General features: G+C 36.8%; 1 protein-coding gene across 6 annotated transcripts in view; it reads right to left on the bottom strand.

Annotated features, from left to right (window-relative positions):
- The window catches only part of LOC117965547 (adhesion G protein-coupled receptor L1-like), a 270,259-nt gene extending 251,014 nt beyond the window's left edge, over nt 1–19,245 (bottom strand). For all 6 annotated transcript variants that reach the window (XM_059007937.1, XM_059007934.1, XM_059007938.1 and 3 more), the window contains exon 1: nt 17,852–19,245. The gene's annotated coding sequence lies outside the window, so the exon portion shown is untranslated. The remainder of the gene's footprint in view (nt 1–17,851) is intronic.
- Between the last annotated feature and the right edge of the window lie 1,404 nt (nt 19,246–20,649).

Raw genomic sequence — 20,649 nt, forward strand, 5'->3', positions numbered from 1 at the left:
CCTCCCTCCCCTGTGCACCACTCATGCCCTGTTTCTGTGTCAAACACCGTTCTGCACCGGACTGCATGAGCCGACACTGATATGAAAGCCCCAGGCCGTCATTGAAATGGATACATATCAGTGTCTGTGCAACTGTGTGGTGAATCACATCAGAAAATTGACGATTGACGACTAAAAAACTTTTTTCTTCCAAAAATACATATTATTATTATTAATTTCTTAGCAGACGCCCCTATCCAGGGCGACTTACAATTGTTGCACGATATCACATTATTTTTACATACATTTACATTATTTTTTACACATTATTTGTACATACAATTACCCATTTATACAGTTGGGTTTTTACTGGAGCAATCTAGGTAAAGTACCTTGCTCAAGGGTACAGCAGCAGCGTCCCCCACGTGGGATTGAACCCACGACCCTCCGATCAGGAGTCCAGAGCCCTCACCACTACTCCACACTGTTGCCCCTATTCTAGACTTGTTTGCCTTTAAAGGCTTTTTTACTTGCTATATACAAAGTTGCTATAAAATAGTTTGATTTAATATTGCATAAAATGTCACATAATTTGTCATTTTTGTAAAAAATATCACATCATTTTACTTTTTCTTTCACATAATCATGGAGGTACTGAGTTGTGTTCATCAATTGCTACACTGGACATTTCTGCAGACAGACATTGTCCTAAATAACAAGGTGCATGGTTTTTAATAAAAAACAAAAAATACAAAATAAATAAATACAATTGCAAACACAAACAAATTTAAAATGTTCAATTTATTTAAATCATTGCGCTGAAATAACATGGATGTGCTCTCTGTACACATTACACTCTTTTTAAAATCAATTCCCAATTCTAACACATCATTGATCAAAAATGAAGGAAACTTTATCCTTGCACAAGCCAAAAATGGGAACATTCAGGAGCGTGCGCAGGAGTACAAATGTGACCGCTATTGGGGGGGCGCACTGAACAATATATATATATATAGTGTGCGTGTGTGCGTGTGTTGATATGGTTATATAAATAAATAGCATTACACTTGCCATTGCAATGAAAGTCCATATGCTGTGGAGCTTTTTAACACGGAAACGTCTTTATGCAGTTGCAGCTGTAACAGGTCGAATACATCAGGATACAGGAGTCCCAGGTCGTGTTCTTTACAGACCTTCATGAGTTCTGGCAAAGACATTGAAATTCTTGATTCAGCTTCACAAGTGCTTTCCCTTTAGTCTATTAACAGTTTTCAGGTTTTCAGTTGAGCATAAAATAGCATACTTTAAAAAATGTGTGGTTTTTCCACTAACTGTACTACTGCAGCTGGACTCAAACATTAAGGGGACACACGCGGCAGTCCTTAACTGCACGTTATGGGGGAAGGTGTGCAAACCGAGTACATGCGCGTCCATAACTGCATGTTATGAGGAATACGTTCAGTTTGTGAGTGTCAATGACAGAAAGGGCAAACGCAATACATTGAAATCAATACTTTGGAAATGATTATTGGAGGGGCCAGTGCCCCTGCTTGCTCCTCCTTGTGCACGCCCCTGGGAACATTTTATAACAAGGTCAATTACATTACACCCACAAAAGAATTACCTATTTGACAGTGCTGTAACTATGTGTTGAGTAGAGTGGATAGGGTTATAAAGGAATGAGCAATATTTTAAAGTTCTTATTAGCAACATTATCACTGGTCCTCTTTTATAAAAGTGCTACAAAATGTTTTGAAATCCATTGTCTTACCTCGTACATTATCACTGTTCCTCAATTCTCATGTTATGTATATCGGTTTTGGCATGTTTTTAAACATGAAATCAGTATATGTATGTATCTAAAATACAATTCAAAATGAAGTGCCAGTTAGGTGATGACTTTTGTATATAGAAAGAAATCCCAATATTCATAGGTAATTAAAATGGACCACCGTAGGATACAGGTATTACACTGGAGTCAGTATTAATTTCTATAAAAATGTATAATTCCAAAATATGAAACAGCTAATATAAAATAATGATATGATGATGTTTTTTGGCTGATTTTCACTGCCAAATAAATAGATTTAATAAAATGCTATTTAGGAAGACTGGAAATCAAAGGGGAGGGTTTGTATTTCCTGTGCTGTAGGTCTGTTAAAAAAACAACAACAAAAACAACCTGCATATTGTAATGAATCTGCTCCTTGCAGCTGAAGAGGTAATAATACTGACGGCAGCATGACCTGCAGAGCTGGCTCTTTAATTGAACAGCAAGACCTTCGACTTCGAGCTGCAGGGTTAGTGGTTCGCGTCCAGCCCTCGCCTTTCCATTCAATTCAATGGGCTGAGATGCCAATTGATTACAGTGGTATCCGATGGGAAGAATCCTGACCCCTGTGGTTGAAACGGGTAATTAAATATCCGTGTTCTTTGCATCATTAGAATGTCTGCTGTCTTGAAAGACACGTGATTCTGTGAAATCACTCCAGATCCTGGGGATCAGCGAGTGGTAACGGGTACGAGCCTGACGTTGAAACTCCCTGAGCCTCGTGGACGCACAATCGTGTTCACACTTGAGGACAAGCTCTGATCAGGCAGGGGAGAGTGAAATGGGTCCCCTCCTAGTGGCTGATGAGTTACGGAGCTTGATCTTCAGTTGAAAGTTACGTTTGCAATTCTTGCCACTCTATTCAATTCAATAGGCTGAGATTCCAGTTCATAACAATACCTTGAAAAAAACAAGTGCAACCAAAAGATTGTTAGGACAAAATAAGTCAGTGATAATATTGCTGGTGGTAATAAAGATTTGAAAACCTTGCTTCTTTAAACCATAAAATAAAAATAAAAACATTTTCTGCATTATAAAAACGCAAAAAAGTCACATCAAATAATCTTTGCTGAGCTATTACCCCCGAGGTTGTGTAGGTCCTGTATAAACTCCTTTAGAATTTAATTTGTGCATTTTAAAATGTCTAATGAGCCTCAAGCTACAACAAGCCACACATTTAAGAGAGACTCAAAACTGAATTAGCGCTGCTTTGCGGCCTGGAATTCAACAGTCACACTACAAAAAGCTCTGGGCTACAATACAAAAATCATTTATACGCTATCGTCAAAGCCTCATGTGAAATTAAACTAACCTTAAAGGAGGGCTAACTCATGCTTAAAATCAATTTTCTTATTAGCTTTATTAACATTGACTGGCTCACATTTTATTGTGATGATGATTTTTCTCAGTTGTTTTTCATTAACAACAAATTCAAAACTGAAAAACCAAGCAAAGAACCAAAAAGGTCTCTAACAGAAGCCCCAAGTGGTTCTTTGTAAGTGCTAGCAAGAGGTAATAAATATTAACCTTGGTTAGTGCTGGGGAGTAACACATTACAAGGCATGCATTACTGTTATCTGATTTCATTTTTCAGTAACTTAACTATAATAGTTCCTTTTTCTGACAGGTAACGGATTACATTTTACGTGAAAAAAAACATGAATAGCTTGGCATTGAAATCAGAAAGCAATTCCACAGTCACATGAACGCACTTCTCATCTTGCTAGAAAATGGTGTCAGAGGAATAACAAGTGGGTTCAATAGTGGAATCTTCACTGGAAAAAAACAGCTCTGTCTGAGAAGTAACTACAACTGTAACTAGTTACATGACGTGTAACTGTCATGGACTACTTTTAAAATGCTGCTTGGTTACCACCCCTTTAAAGACATATACATGAACTGTAATAGTTTTTATTACGAAGCTGAAATCTATATTGTAGGTACTCAGGGGTGGGGTTCTGTATCTTTACAAACACTGGCAAGCCTAATGTATTGATCCCACCACCAAAATCTCCTGGAATTTAGACTGTTTTTCTCTGTGTTTTGTGTTTGAAACTAGAGGAAGACTGGATATTTCTGTAATATTTTCCAAGACTTCAGCAAGACTACTCATATATTCATAGTAAATGTAATTAGGAAATGATGTTTGTTTAATGCAAAACTGTTTTATTATTCTTAGTAAATGAAGTCAATTGATTACCTGCAACAATGCTCATTTTCGGTTCCCACATTACGCCACCTATTTCAGTCAGAGCACTAGGATTATTCAGCATGATCTGATACAATGCTTACAGACACATTCTCCTGTGAACACTCTCGTAAAAGTACAGAAGGCTGGCTGATTAATGACCCATGATTATGGCTGTATTATTTTCATGGTAAAAAACTGTCTAATAATAATAGGCATTTCAAGATATTTCACGTTTAAGCATCATATTTATTAAAGCAGAAAAAATGTCTTTGTTACATTCAAACTGTATAAGTTTCTCTACAGTTATTATATAACAAATGTTCCTATTTCAATGAAAAACAGTACTTGCTAAATTGTAGAATATTTCGTTTTTATGTCCACCTTTGAAGACATGCTATTCTCACCATCAGTGAATTATCAAACGAAATAAAAACAAAAATACATGTAAAAATAACAACAGGCATGTGAAATGTTCCCTTCTTCTACTGGACAGAGCGATCTTTAGCAGAAATGTTTCCAATCTTTGATGCAGATGGTGTCTTTTTCGTTTAAAGAAATCGTGCAGCTCTCTGCAGTGTGTTAAATCATTTACCGCAAGCAAACAAACCAGCTGCCAGGGTCCTGAATGCAGCATACAGTGACAGGTAGTGTGTCATTGCTGTGTTTATTTTTAAGTAATAAAAAATATGTATATATTTACATTATTCTACATATTACATAGTAATGGGTAAATGTCACGGAAATCTGTGATAACCGTAAAAAATATAGCCTTGTCCATGATATGTGAATAAAACATATGAATACAATCAGGATGATGTTTCTAAATAAAATCACTGGGATACAGCCAAGGTGAATGAATGTGTTTCTTGTAGGGGGGTAACACTTTACAGTTACCCTGGAGCAACGAGAACGCCTCTTGATCTAGTAGGAGCTTTCGCCCGTGCTGCACACAATGCACAATAAGGACACTTACATGTTATGGCATTTTACCTAAATAGAATCACCAGCACATGTCTATTTTCTCTCTTGCAAAAACAACAGCATCTTGTCTTTAACCGATTCAATGCCAAAAGCTTCTGCCACTTGCATTCAGAATGGTCTTCAATTCTTACTTCTGAATACAGTGATAATGTTGCTTTAAGACCTTAACATTAAGGGCACTCTTTTGTATACAGTCCCAATGGAATGAGGAAGACTGTGCAGTCCCAGCACTTTCTCCAGATAAGCTCAAAGCAGCTCAAAGCCAGGTAACGACAGATTCAAAAATCAATATTGGAGAACACAGAATCCTTCAGAATTGTTGCAAACACCAAATAGGAAGAGAAAAGTAAAGAACCAATTAAAATGATATGTGAAGCTACTGTAATTATTAGGAAACTGTAAATAAAGTCTAAAGTTATTCATGGATTGAGGTTTTCAAACCTGGTATGTTCCTCTTTTGGGAACAGTGTTTGAAATCATGCTCCAATTCCGTCAGTATTTCAGTGTTTAACTTTCTCTATACTGTTGAAGAAAAAGAAAAACAGTAACTGGGTTGGTTCAAACTTGCTTCTCTGTCCAAACGTGCTTCAATTCACATTTCACTTGAAATAGGTTCAGTATAGCATGCTTCCTTATCAAAATATAGCAAACTTGAAATAGGTTCAGTATAGCATGCTTCCTTATCAAAATATAGCAAATAAAAGGTATTACTGTATTTGCCCTTGTTTTGCTTGCTTCAAAATGGTCACTCGTTATTTTATATGAAAATCCAGTTACTTGTCCTATTGTAATATTACTTCATTGCTTGGTGAAAGCCCACATTTCACCAAACACTTTCTATAAACCCATCTAAGGTTAGTTCAACAATTAAGTGATACAAATAAATAGATACATAAATAAATGCACTTTACAATTGCTGAGTTTGCAACCTGAAATAGAATTGACTATGTATTCAGGCTAAATGCAATTTTAAGAATGACCTCTAATAGTAATAATATCACTTATGTGTATAAAAGATACATTATACCCAAATTTAAAGGGGGAAAAGTCTCATTGAGGCATTAATCTGAATTATAAGCAAGGACTTACTAAGGGCTGTATACCCCCACTCAAACTGGAAATGTGAGAGGGGTATCAAAATAGTTAAACAGGGGAGCAGAATTTAGGTAAGATCAATTTGTTTTGTACTTGTCCTGTAGGCAAAAAAAATAATAATAATCTGCATTGTAATAGAAAATACGCTTAAACCTGTTTTTGCATTCATTCAAATCCAAGGACAGAATGGCCATGCTGTTCCACATGTGCTGTGTTTGTTTCAGTCATGGGGATGGCTGAATAACTGACAAGCCCTGTGGAATATCTACAGTTACAAGACTGAACAAACCCCAACAGAACCATTAGCACACTGTTACCAGCAGTGGCAAGACACTGGATTTGAACCAAATATTGTACAGTACATTGGTCCTGATATGGTACTGCACTGGATTACCAGGAGTGTAAACTCACCATTCCTATGTCAAAATATGATCTCAGTGCCATTGTGCCAAAGGCAGCCTCATCCCATTGTAGCTACCCTTAGACAGTACACGACCATTGAGATCATTTGGCAGGGAAATAGCTTGAATTGAAAATACAGTCTGAAGAAATAAATTACATTTTAGTTTAAACTAGATTAGGATGCATATTGGCCTTAAAAATATGTACAAGTCCATGTTTTAAATGACAAACAGATTAATCCATTTATGAAATAATCTATTTTTGCTTTCTTCTGGTAAGCAAGGTTAGTACATACCTGCTATAGATACAAAAAAGTATGTAACCCCAAAATACAGTTGTTCCATTTTAAAATGTTTTATTTTATTTGTGATAATTTGTTCAAGAGAAGCCATTAACATATTTTGTATATTGCCTTCTGTTATGAAGTGCCAATAAGTAACGCAGTCTCCATCTAGACTGTATCAAGAGAAGTTAGAATTAGAGGATTTTGCCTACTGTACATACAGTACATAACAACCTTTAAATAGAAAAATGTGCTCAAGGAAGAGTTTCAAAAGCATTAACCACTAGTCTAATATTCAAGACCTTGTTAAAGTGACCTTCACAATACTAACCGTGGAAAAAATAAAACACTAGAAATATGTCCATAATCACTTTCTATTTCTTTATTTGATCCGTGTTAGCAATCTTACAGTTACTGGGCTGCAAAATGCATTATATTGTGCACTAGAACACAAGCTGTTAACTTAATTCCTAGACACACTGAAGACGAAGAGTCACTGATAAACTATTTTAACAATTCGCTGCAACATTTCAGCCCACAGAATTCAGCTCTACAGTGAGCTCCTTATACGTAAATAAGAAAAATGAAACAGTATAAGAACATAAGAACATAAGAACATAAGAAAGTTTACAAACGAGATGAGGCCATTCAGCCCATCTTCCTCGATTGGTTGTTAGTAGCTTATTGATCCCAGAATCTCATCAAGCAGCTTTTTGAAGGATCCCAGGGTGTCAGCTTCAACAACATTACTGGGGAGCTGGTTGCAGACCCTCACAATTCTCTGTGTAAAAAAGTGCCTCCTATTTTCTGCTCTGAATGCCCCTTTATCTAATCTCCATTTGTGACCTCTGTTCCTTGTTTCTTTTTTCAGGTAAAAAAAAGTCCCCTGGGTCGACATTGTCTATACCTTTTAGGATTTTGAATGCTTGAATCAGATCACCGTGTAGTCTTCTTTGTTCAAGACTGAATAGATTCAATTCGTTTAGCCTGTCTGCATACAACATGCCTTTTAAACCCGGGATAATTCTGGTTGCTCTTCTTTGCACTCTTTCTAGAGCAGCAATATTCTTTTTGTAACGAGGTGACCAGAACTGAACACAATAATCGTAATGCAATTTAGGTCGGCCAGGGCGTCCTCGGCTCACCACGCACCAGCGACCCCTGTAGCCTGGCCGGGTGCCTGCAGGCTTGCCTGTAAGCTGCCTGAGAGCTGCATTGTCCTCCGACGCTGTAGCTCTTGGGTGGCTGCATGGTGAGTCCGCAGTGTGAAAAAAAGTGGTCGGCTGATGGCACACGCTTCGGAGGACAACGTGTGTTCGTCTTCGCCCTCCCGAGTCAGCGCAGGGGTGGTAGCGGTGAGCTGAGCCTAAAAATAATTGCCCATTCCAAATTGGGAGAAAATAATAAAAATAACTGACAACGACTAAATTTTTTAAAAAAAATCTGCGGTCTGTGTAGACGGAGCTAGGGCAGCTTTGGGAGGTTTCCAATGTTGCCAGATCAGAGGTTTTCCCTCCAGATTTAGAGGTTTTTCTCCCTTGCTCAGTTTTTTCCAGAGGTAACAATTTAACAAAGTTTAAATATAAATCTGGATTTTAAGAGTTTCTAAGGTTTTTTTTATAATTAAAAATGCTCAAATTTAAGATGAATTCAACCCCTCCCAAGCATTCCCTTTACAAATATATGTGGTAGAAGTATCACGTGCCAATATGAGAAAACGGTTCAATCCCAGCTAAGGAGAAAGATACAATGTTGCAATCTGCGATGCTCAGGCTTGTCTGTCTAGTTCAGGGGTGTCAAACTCCAGTCCTTGAAGGCCACAGGGTCTTCTGGTTTTCATTCCAACTTAAGCTCTCAATTAACATAATTGATCTAATTATTTGTTCATTTGGACATATTTCTTATTTTTCAAGGTCTTTTACAGTTGATGATTTAAAAACTGCACTTCATTCAAGGTACACGACCTATGAAACATTTTGAGACCTGGAGAGAAGTGTTACATTTGTCCAATTAATCAAATCATTAGACCAATTAAGTAATTGAGAGCTCGGGTGGAATGGAAACCAGAAGACACTGCGGCCCTCCAGGAACTGAGTTTGACACCCCTGGTCTAGTTCTTTTCTGCTTGTGCTTCCACACCGCCGCATCGCAACGGCTCATCCACCATACAAACAGAAATATACAAAAGCTTGGGAAGCTGAAGAAGCTTTCAAAGGTGAATTAAAAGCATTGACATCAAGTCTCTAGATCCAGACTGTTCTATGTATAGCTGTTTGTACCTTATTCCAAATGAAAATCTTATCTGTTCTATTTGAATTAATGTTGGAACTGTGATTATTAATTATGTTCATGATACGGCTGGAAAAAAAATCCTGTTTGTTTTTAACTTTCATACTATAGTCTGGTTGTGTAGAGCCTAGTTTCATATTACGGGCCTTCGCCACATGGTACCAGGCCTAAGCCTTTAACACATTTCGGCCTACATGGTTTACAGAAAAATGTAATGTTAATGCAATAATTAGGCCTACTGAAATAATAACAACAATAATATGGGTAGTTTTATTAAAGTTCTAACACGTTTATGAAAATGATAACCTCATGTAAATCTGGTCATCTTAGAGATAAATCATTAATAAAACTATCAAGACAAACCCATGTAAAGTAGATTACTGTGAAATACTGTAATGTTTATTCGACTTCGCAACTGAAAAGCATATATCGCAGAGGAATTTATTTTGTTGTGGGAAAGGGATATCTAGTCCTAAGGATAAATATTTATATAATTCCCTACCAGCTAACTGTATATGTGGCGTTCAAAAATTATGTCCTTGTGTTTTTAGTAGACAGTAGATACACTTTGATTTGAAAATTAAAGATTAAAGATATCCCACTGCTAGACGTGGGATACAAATGTAAGATTTAGGTTTCCCTTTAGTACTTAATAGATTTTTTTAACTTAACTTTAAAAAAGGATAGTGTAATTATTGACCTGTACATACATCTATTATAATGTAATGATAACTACACAACGCGTTTAACTAGTATCGGTACTTATTTATTTGTTTTTTTTTTTTTTCAATTCTGTTTATTCATTTTGAGGTTTTCACAAATGCACTGAATCATATGCACAGAATGAAATGTACATATAATCATGTTTAAAAGGCATGTTGTATGCAGACAGGCTAAAAGAATTGAATCTATTCAGTCTTGAACAAAGAAGACTACGCGGTGATCTGATTCAAACATTCAAAATTCAAAAAGGTATAGACAGTGTCGACCCAGGGGACTTTTTTGACCTGAAAAAAGAAACAAGGACCAGGGGTCACAAATGGAGATTAGATAAAGGGGCATTCAGAACAGAAAATAGGAGGCACTTTTTTACACAGAGAATTGTGAGGGTCTGGAACCTACTCCCCAGTAATGTTGTTGAAGCTGACACCCTGGGATCCTTCAAGAAGCTGCTTGATGAGATTCTGGGATCAATAAACTACTAACAACCAAACGAGCAAATGGCTGAATGGCCTCCTCTCGTTTGTAAACTTTCTTATGTTCTTCTTATGTTCTTATATATATCTGTTCAATGTTCTACATGTAACTATTCATTGAAATACAACGTAGAAGCAGAGTGAAAGAAAGTAATCATAGTGGATCTTTTTTTTTTTTTTTTTTTTTAATGATTTGCTTAATGGAACTTTAAAATACACTGAACATGACACTACCTCTTTGAAGTTGAAATGTTTAAAATGCCCATCCCTAATAACTACAGTAATTTAACCTCTTTTTATATCAAGCTATTTCTGAATGGAATAATGTAATACTTATATATTTATTCAAAATACTATTGCATTTTTTTAATGATGGCATATTTACTAATTAACTTAATTATTAAACACTACAAATGTAGCTAACTAAGAAAAATAACCAAATAAATAAATCTTGCTAGTGCTTCAGTAAAGTGCATGTAACTGTATTTTCTTTTTATTTATTTCAGGTTGGTTACAAGCTGTACCAGGAGGGCCATTACAGGCGTTTTGCAAGGCTTGTAAAGTTTCTCTCTGTGCCCGAAGAAAAGACCTGCTTGACCATACAAAAACTAAAAAGCATCTGTCATCCCTGAGTGCACAACAAAAAAGTCTTACCAGAGACAACTACCTCATCTGCTGCTGTCAAAACTGCTTAATTACAGCTAGCAGTTCATGTGGCTGAACATTCTGCCATCCAAACTATTGACTATTTATCACAACTGGTGCCACGACTTGACAAGAATGCAACAGTTCTAGCAAAAATGAGACTGCATCGCACAAAGTGCACAGGCCTGATAAAAAATGTCTTGGCTCCAAATTTTCACAAAGAGCTTACCGCTGATGTTGGGACAAGCACATTTAGTCTCATCATTGATGAGTCAACTGACATAACCATGAAGAAGTGCCTGGACATGATGATTAAATATTTCAGTGAATCAGAACAAAAAATTGAAACCACCTTCTTCCAGATGATTGAGATCTAGGATGGGACAGCCATAATAATCACTGACGCAGTGAATAATGCCTTAAATGAAGACAAATTGCCACTTTTGAATCTGATGGGCATTGGTGTTGATGGGACCAACAGTATGGTTGGTGTCATAATTCAGTGACAAAACATCTGAAAGATTGTGTGCCACACTTGATTGTGGTAAAATGCATTTACCACTCCCTTCACCTAGTAGCCAGCAAAGCCACAGATGTCCTGCCTCGTCACCTTGATTTCATGGTACGAAAGGTGCATAACTGGTTTACACACAGCACAAAGTGTCAGCTTGATTATTCAGATCTGGACCATACAATCAATGATGAGAACCCTCTGAAACTAACTCGACCATGTGACACAAGGTGGCTAAGTCATGAAGATGCCATCACAAGAGTTCCAGATAGCTGAACAATTATGGAACATGTTATCTGACCCCAGCAGCCGTCTCTGCCTTACCTTTCTCCTTCACAAACTGAAAGCTATCTGCACCATCAACCGCATGTTTCAAGCTGATGTTTCTGATCCATCCAAACTCAGTAAGGACTTTGTCATTTACTATCGACCCCTTCTTCAGCAGATTGTTCTACCTGCTCAGCTGCAGTGTGTCGTCAAAGATGATGAGCTTCTTGAATCTGAAGTTGAAAACCACCATGCCAGTTTCTGCAATGTACTTTGTGTATGATGCAGAAATCTTCTCGTAGCCCTGGTTACTGAAGTGAAGGCATGTCTCCCAGAGAATGTGAGCACAATGCTAATGATGCAAACCCTGATGCCACTGAATGCCTTGGCAGATGCAAAGCCCTGAATTACTGCTTTAGCATACCGGTTCAAGAATGTCTTTCCTGGCACCATAGATGATGTTCAGAGGGAATGGCAGGCCTTGTGCTACAGTGAGAAGCTCAAACCTGATCTCAGTCCCTTGGAGTTTTGGGCAAACACAATGAATGAAACTAATGTTTTGGGGGAACCAAAGTGTTCAAATGTTTCTCGACTTGCATTGGCTTTGCTGAGCCTCCCCTTTTCCAATGCAGTAGTTGAACATGCATTCTCACAGTTGGCCATTGTGAAAACAAAGCACCGAAATAAGCTACATGTGCCCACAGAAGCAGCAATCATGACCATACATTTTGGTCTCTTGCGACGAAACTAGGACTGCAGCACTTTCATCCCATCAAAGGAAATGCTCCAGAGCTTCAGGTCAGATGTTGTCTACCCTCAAGATACAGAGGAAGACTTGTTTTGTTTTGTTTTGCTATGCTTGCTATGTTTTCAGAACACCAAACTTTAATGATGTTAAAACAAAATACCTTTATGCATTGCACATTCATGTTTATGCTGGATAATATATTCTTCTCAAACACCAGTGATGAAACAATGAACATTGTTACAGCCAATCACAGGTAAGCTCATTTGCATATTATTGAAATGTGTTCAAGAATGCTGAATACTTGTTGTTTTCCATCATTTTATCGCAATATTGTAAAATTAAAAATCTAGAGGATTCCAGTCCAAATCTAAGGTATTTTTCTACCTTGGACAGAGGTTGTTTTTGTTTGTGATCTGGCAGTGCTGGAGGTTTCCCAGCACAGTTGATTGAGCCAACATGGAGACCAACATGATTGATTATCTGATTGCAGAAGACTATAGTATTTTTTTTCACTGTTCCCATACAGCTCCATCATAACTAGACTGGTAAATACGATAAGTAAAACCTCCATGCAATAAAAGCGTGTTTCCACAAGCATTTTTTATGTAGTTGGGCTGCATATCAGTTTTTTTGGTTTTTCACTTGTTGCAGAATGATATTCAGCACGTGCTTATATATATTTGTATATGATTACTCCTCCACAGGACATCCGGGATTGGGGACCGATACAAGGACATGACGTGTTTGGATATTTTTTTAATGTATATTTTGTCCAGATTTGTTTTTTAAACAAAGAGTTTAACTTTATATTGTTGTCCTTGCTTCTCTGCCCTGTCGAATCCCTACTGAACCCACTGTTTTCTTTCTAGCATGACAGTTTTATCCAGAGAGAGTTCGCTTTTGTTGTTTGAAATTAAAATGTTATAGTCAGATAATTCCCCTTTATGTACTTGCTGGGCACGTAGTTTTTATTATTATTATTATTATTATTTATTTATTTATTTATTTATTTTTTAATAGTACAACTGTTAATCAGGGTCTGTACACTATGTCTAATAAAATGCTCTATTAAAAGACCCTTACAAATACATCACAGAGATATTTACATCTGCTGATATTTTTGAATTGTCAAAGGCGCAAGCTTGATCCAGTTCTTCCAGTGACAGCGTGAGACTTGCAGCTCTTCCCCATTCCCCTGTTATGAGTTCTGAGCAGAAGCTTTTATTATTATTATTATTATTATTATTATTATTATTATTATTATTATTATTATTATTATTATTATTATTTAATTGTGCATTCATATCTTTACCCTCAAGGGCTCAGCATATATTGCAATTGGCCAATATCCACAGTAGTTTGTCAAAAGTATCCCAATGTATGCTTCTGTTGCACACATTAAATGGTGATTTATTGTTTCTTTGAAAAGATATTTATTCAGGGCTACAAGAGCACAACACAAACAAAGCAGTGCATAACTGTAACAAGCTGAACTGACAGTGTTTTGTTTTGGAACTTTTTTTAATATTAGAAAACAGAAGAATAGGATGATTTTAGGAATGTACCATCTACATATATTCAACATTATTTTTAGGGTGTTACACTTCCATAAATTAGGTTTTGTAAACTTTGGACGACCACTGTATACGCACACACACGGTATAAATCTATTCTCTAGCAGCTTATAGGATTACATTTTTAGGTGCCCTGCCAAACGGGAAAATGAACGTTTCTACATATAGTGGTGGCGACGGACAAAAGAAACACACCAAAGGCAGTGTTGAGGCCAGAATAGCGGAACAAGCACTGTTTATATTGAGAAATGGACACTGGGAAATGGGATGGGGGGCTGGTAATAAAACCTGGAATGCAACTGCTTTGCAATTGTGCAATACGAGTCATAGTGCTGTTATGGGCAGTCACTGTAATGGCCTGCGTGGTGATGTCGGTGCGGTCTTGGACTCGCAGTGATGTCGTGATTATATATATATATATATATATATATATATATATATATATATATATATATATATATAATGAATTTGTTCTGTGGTACTCTTGAGTATTGCTCTGATTGTGGATTTTTCCAGATTTCTTTGATACTGTTCTGTAGCTATTTCCTTTGTTTGCTATGAGTGCTTTTCTCAGACTTGAATCCAACTCCTTTGTCTTGACAATCATCTGCTGTATTGCCAAAACGTTCTTCTTCAGCAGATGCTGGAAATAATTACTTGCTTTTCTGGCTATTGACTTTATAATGCAGCCTAATTACTTTGTAATGGGTTTCAATCAATTAATATATTTTTTAATTAGTTCTATTAAATTTTTACAGACTTTTAATGTAAAGATGCCAATACGTTTGTCATAAACAAATATTTGAAATTGTTTAAGTGCTGTTGTTTTTTTTTAAACATAATTTATATATTTTATTTCACATCATGTAATCAAAAAAACTACTAAATGATATCGCAAAAGTCTATGTAGTACAGTATTTCATGTTAGATTTCAAAATGTCACATTTTTCATTTTTTGTTAGTTTTTCATTAAGTACACTATATGAAAAACTACAAAGCGGTATGTTATTCAATATGTTAACATAACATATTTCAGCAGATTTCATTCAACTTTATGAAGTAACATTTATTAATTATATTGGGTGATGCAAAACTTTGGCCACAGCTGTAAAGCCTGGCCTCCTCTCGTTTGTAAACGTTCTTATGTTCTTATGTTCTTATTATTGGGGGTTGTAAAGAGAATATCAACACTTTAAAAAAATAAAAATGTCTTTCTTTATTTGTTTATTGGAAAAATGTAAAATATGCCTATCGTTTTGAGTGATGTTTTTTTTTTTGTTTGTTTCATTAAATATTTTTTACTAATTTTGGGGAAAGTGCATTATTATTATTATTTTTTGTTTATTTATTTATTTATTTATTTATTTATATATCTATCTTAGTTAGCATTAGTAATGTAAATTACCCATAAAAAAGATGTGTAGAATACACACACACACACACACACACGCACACACACACACGCGCGCACACACACACACACACACACACACACACGGTCAAACTGGGTACTGTAGCATACGCGAGTGTGTGCTGGGAGGGAATTAATTTAACCCTTTAAGGACCGTGATCGTGTAAACACGATCATACTGAAGTGTCATTCTGGGCCCATGATCGGTAAACACGATAAAAAACACACTTCATTTCTTTGACTTACTGGGCCACCATATTTTGCCATACTTTCCCATATCATTGGATAGAGGAGGGATTGAATTTCACTGCCTGATGGTTTTTTGGGGTTTTTTTGTGACGTCACTGAGACGGGAATTTCATTTTTAAAGGGCGGAGACATTTTACAGCAGCACGCAGAAACAAAACACCACAAAGCCACTGAACAAAACTGTAACCCCTGTATATGATGGAAGTCACGCATTCGGTTGCTGTAATGTTACACATGTTAATAAAACAAAGCCAGCATCAACATCTGTTTATTTAAGCAATGGTTTAACCACAGTCCCTGCTACAATGTTTACAACATGCTTACCATAAAACGTTTTGAGCAAACTCAAAAAGTAGCGCATACTGTCATGATCCACTTAAATACTGGAATTTAGAAATGTTTACTTGTAAAAACAGGTTGATCCGTTGCATTTTATTTCCAGTAATAATGATTTGAATACTTCTTACTCCCCCCCAAAAAATCCTACACCTGCTAAATGTTCTAATGCGTTTTCTCTTTCTTTGTCCAGCTTCTTTGTCCAGGAGGTGGGTCTGGGTTTGTATTTTAAAGAGCAAGGAAATGTTATGTAAAGATAAGCTGGCCATGTCTCTTCAAACCTCTACAATGTGTAAACAGCAACAGTCCCTATATATGCACAGCAGTGGTGTCATAGTGTATTATGCCTTACTATTTACACTAATGTTAACACACCCCTAACAAATCATTTTACAACCCAAATCCTAGCCCTGACCTTCAATATTAATAGTTACTGGGCAATTAAAAAGCTCAACTTGACTGTTATTGACAGTTATTACTGGCAAACCAACAGAATTACAGACTGATTTATAGTGCTGTAAATATGGGAGGGATGCATTAATTTGCACAGCACAGTAGGGCCATTGATATATTAAATTGAGAATCACAGGCAGCCATATAGGCAATATGTACAGAATTCACAGTAGACTATGTATATAAATATGGTTTGATGTTTTATTGATTTTTTTTATGTAGCACACCTGTGAATATTACACTACAATGACTACCACCACAAATATCGATATTACTCCTACTCCTGCTACTCTTACTCGTCGTAATAAATAATAATAATAATAATAATAATAATAATAATAATAATAATAATAATACAATCCTGACGGGACCATTAAACCATAGCAGTACAAGCAATATCAATCAAGGAAATTACTTGTATTTTCAATGTTAATGCTTTATACAAGGCTTTACCATATCAATGTGCAAATAATGTGTATTCCAATAGGTAACCCATTTTGATATACCAGTACCTGCATTCTACCTTACCTGAAATGTAATCAAAAACATCTGCGGTATATTAATTTAAAATATGTATTTTCCTTAAAGGAATCTGTACAGAAATTGGAACAATTAGAAAGTAAATATCTGATGCAGTCTTTGCTTTCCTGACACTTAGGCTATGGCGATGTGGGCAGGGTATCGGTTTGTTTTTGGTACGCAGTGTCACTGCTGGAAAAGAAGGGGAGGGGGCAACATATACAACCCAAAGCCAGCAATACCTCCCGGCCGCCTCAGCGCCGCCTGAGTACCTTATTATAGAAGTCCATTACCTGCTCATTAATAAAAACCAGGGTGCTCGCTGCTTGTCACTTGTCATCTGTATACACATCTCCCCGCGATCAATGGCGCAATCGGGTTCTGATTACAGTAGGACACTACAGTGAAGCGCCGCGGCCAAGATAAAATATGCAGAACTCAACCCATGCCTCATTTCGGCGTTTTACTGTGGTGTAGTTGCTTTAGTAAATCTGCATGCATACGCATTGTATCATGTATGTAAAGCAAAAACAAAAATACCGGCAGATGTAGCCTGCACAAATAATAATACAAAAAATAGCTGTACAATTTAAAAACTATCAGTTACAATGGCGTATTGCAATTTGTAGAGCCATGGAATGCTGTATTAAATTAATAAATAATATTAATCATAATAATCCAGGCAGGTTACACCTATGCGTGCCAACACACGCACGCTTGTGTTTTCCTATCGTGTGTGCCATATACAGATACAATATATAATTATACAACATATTTAGGTATAAAAACGTTCACTATCCGTGTCACACATCACCATACATAAACCACGATGACAGACAATTGTATGCAATAGTGGATTTCTTTGAAAGAAAAAAATGATACATTTCCTACCTGGTTGCCTCCGCTCTTCCTCCTCTGTCCTTTCTTCAATGTCTCTCGTCCATTATTTCTGCGCTCTCCGCTTTTTATTTCTGTTATTTTTGCTACCTTCTTTCTGCTTCTTGCGGATGCATAAAGATTAAAAATTAATAAGAAGATCTCTTCCAGGCAGCCACCAGCTCCACGCGCCTGTGTGTGGGGGGCTTGTTTTTAATGTGGAAAAAAATATTCCTCCCCCAAAAATAAAAATATATGAATATAAATATGGACAAATACCAAAACCAAAAATAAAGGTCAGTTTCTGTTTCCCCTTTGCAGATGTCGGTGTTCTGTTTGTTTTTTAAGTAAAAAATCTCGCCCGCAGTCAATAATATGATGCTGAAAATGGCTTTGATTTTGCAAGCAGCTCTGTGCTTCCTCTGGTTTTATTAAGACCGCCAAGGAACCAGACCATTTTGATCATAAAGAGCACACACATATACCATAAGACAACTTGAACACAGCGATTCAATACGTTAAAAGGATTTCTGTGAGAACACAACATGTCCCATCAATGCTGGACATCTGGCAGATGAGCAAAAGGAGACGGTTTTTTCAGCAACGCTCGGTGAGGATTCCATTCCATGGCTTTTCGATATAGAAACATCTTATTCCAGAGGAAAGATGTTCAAATCCAGTTATTATTATTATTATTATTATTATTATTATTATTATTATTATTATTATTATTATTATTACTAAGAGGTAATATTGGGGGTTATAAAAAAAAAGTCTTCTTGTCAAGTAATTCAAAATCCGTGGTCCGAATCTCAATCAAAATACTGAGAAAAAAATAATCCGTTTATTTATTTAAAATGTTATCCTAGAAATAAATAGCCATTTTACTGAGGTTGTGTTTTTTGTTTAGATTTTAGAATGAATCCCTTAAATCCAGTAGGCAAGCTGTAGATGTATTTTAATAATGTAATGTTCTATGTCGTCTTTTGCCGCGGTTGATTCACGTGCACCTATCTTCACGTTCGTCGTTAGTCATATAAACATATGCATCTATATATCTTTATTGGAGAGAAAACGCCTGACTGGATTTGGAGCCTATTTTAGACAGGCGCTGGAATAATTAGAGCTATTGTCGTTGTCCCCACAGACAGGTGCACACAAAAGACAGCATCTCGTTTTAGAACCGGTTGGCAACAAATGACAAGAACAAAAAAATCCTAAAATGTGCTTGATCTTGCCGTTTTTTCTCGGGCTAAGTCTGCATTTCTCCAGGTGAAGCAGTGAAATTGAGAAGAGAGGCTTTTTCTACTTTCGCTCCCCCCAACAGCCATCCAAAAATCATTCATCGAGGCGTGTTTCTCCCTCCTAGGTTGAATTTATATAGCAAGCATAGAGGATACAGTCCTCTTAAACCCTAGCACTGAGTTCTAATGATGGCAGACTAAACCTGCTCGTTCAACACCGCCTCCACCCCCCCCCCCCCTCTCTCTCTCTCTCTCTCTCTCTCTCTCTCTCTCTCTCTCAGCGCTGCGAGTTAGGTACTGATGGGTCAAGCAAACTAAGGCGTGGAATTACCAAAAGAGATCAGGAGTTAATATATGTCTTTATGTCTTTATAAACAGTGGAATATAAGAATCACCTGTGACATGTAGCACATCCTTGTGTAAAGGCGCTGACTCTCACATGACTGTAAGATGTTACCCATCCCTGGTATGTGTATATAAAAAGGATAATCTCCCTGGTGCAAGTCAGTTTACAAATTACACAGACTCAAAAGTGATGACTAAATTATGGGTCATTCAAGAAAAGAGTCTTTGCTGCAGATTTCTACTCCAATTTCCCAGAGACTTTGACAAACATGACCATGGATTTTTTAAACCATTTTAAACCTTCTCCTGGCCCTTGACAGGGCAGGTGTTTCTCATTTTAAACCTTCTCCTGGCCCTTGACAGGGCAGGTGTTTCTCATTTTAAACCTTCTCCTGGCCCTTGACAGGGCAGGTGTTTCTCATTTTAAACCTTCTCCTGGCCCTTGACAGGGCAGGTGTTTCTCATTTTAAACCTTCTCCTGGCCCTTGACAGGGCAGGTGTTTCTCATTTTAAACCTTCTCCTGGCCCTTGACAGGGCAGGTGTTTCTCATTTTAAACCTTCTCCTGGCCCTTGACAGGGCAGGTGTTTCTCATTTTAAACCTTCTCCTGGCCCTTGACAGGGCAGGTGTTTCTCATTTTAAACCTTCTCCTGGCCCTTTACAGGGTAGGTGTTTCTCATTTTAAACCTTCTCCTGGCCCTTGACAGGGCAGGTGTTTCTCATTTTTTTTCCTTTTTTAGATCAGTGTCTTCAACCTTTTTTAAAAACTGTACCCCTTGTGTCTCCCCTTGTGGGCTCAAGTACCCCATTTAGGTAGAAAAATCTCATGACTTTTTTATTTTCATTTATTTAATATATAATTTATGTCACAGCAGTTTGGGGCCAATAAACTGCTGGTTTAGGAATCTCCTTGGAAACACACATAGTTGCATTCAGCTCAGAAAAAATATTATAAATAATCCAGAATAATCTGCATGTAAATGTTTATGACGTTACCATTTACTTCCCATCCCAGCATAATTATGTGTGCCATTTAAAATGCTTACGACATCAAAAACATTAACCTCAAGATAAAGACTTTTTATTAAAGCCAACATGAAAATGATCCAAAGGGACTCTGTATAACTTTCTGTCACTTTGCACTTCCTGTGTTTTCTTCCTCAGTTTTTCTTTTGCAAGTAAGTATATGTGTGTGTATGTGTGTGTATATATATATATATATAT

This window comes from Acipenser ruthenus, chromosome 36 (genome assembly GCF_902713425.1).
Source record: "Acipenser ruthenus chromosome 36, fAciRut3.2 maternal haplotype, whole genome shotgun sequence".
In the NCBI taxonomy this organism is placed as follows: Eukaryota; Metazoa; Chordata; class Actinopteri; order Acipenseriformes; family Acipenseridae; genus Acipenser; species Acipenser ruthenus.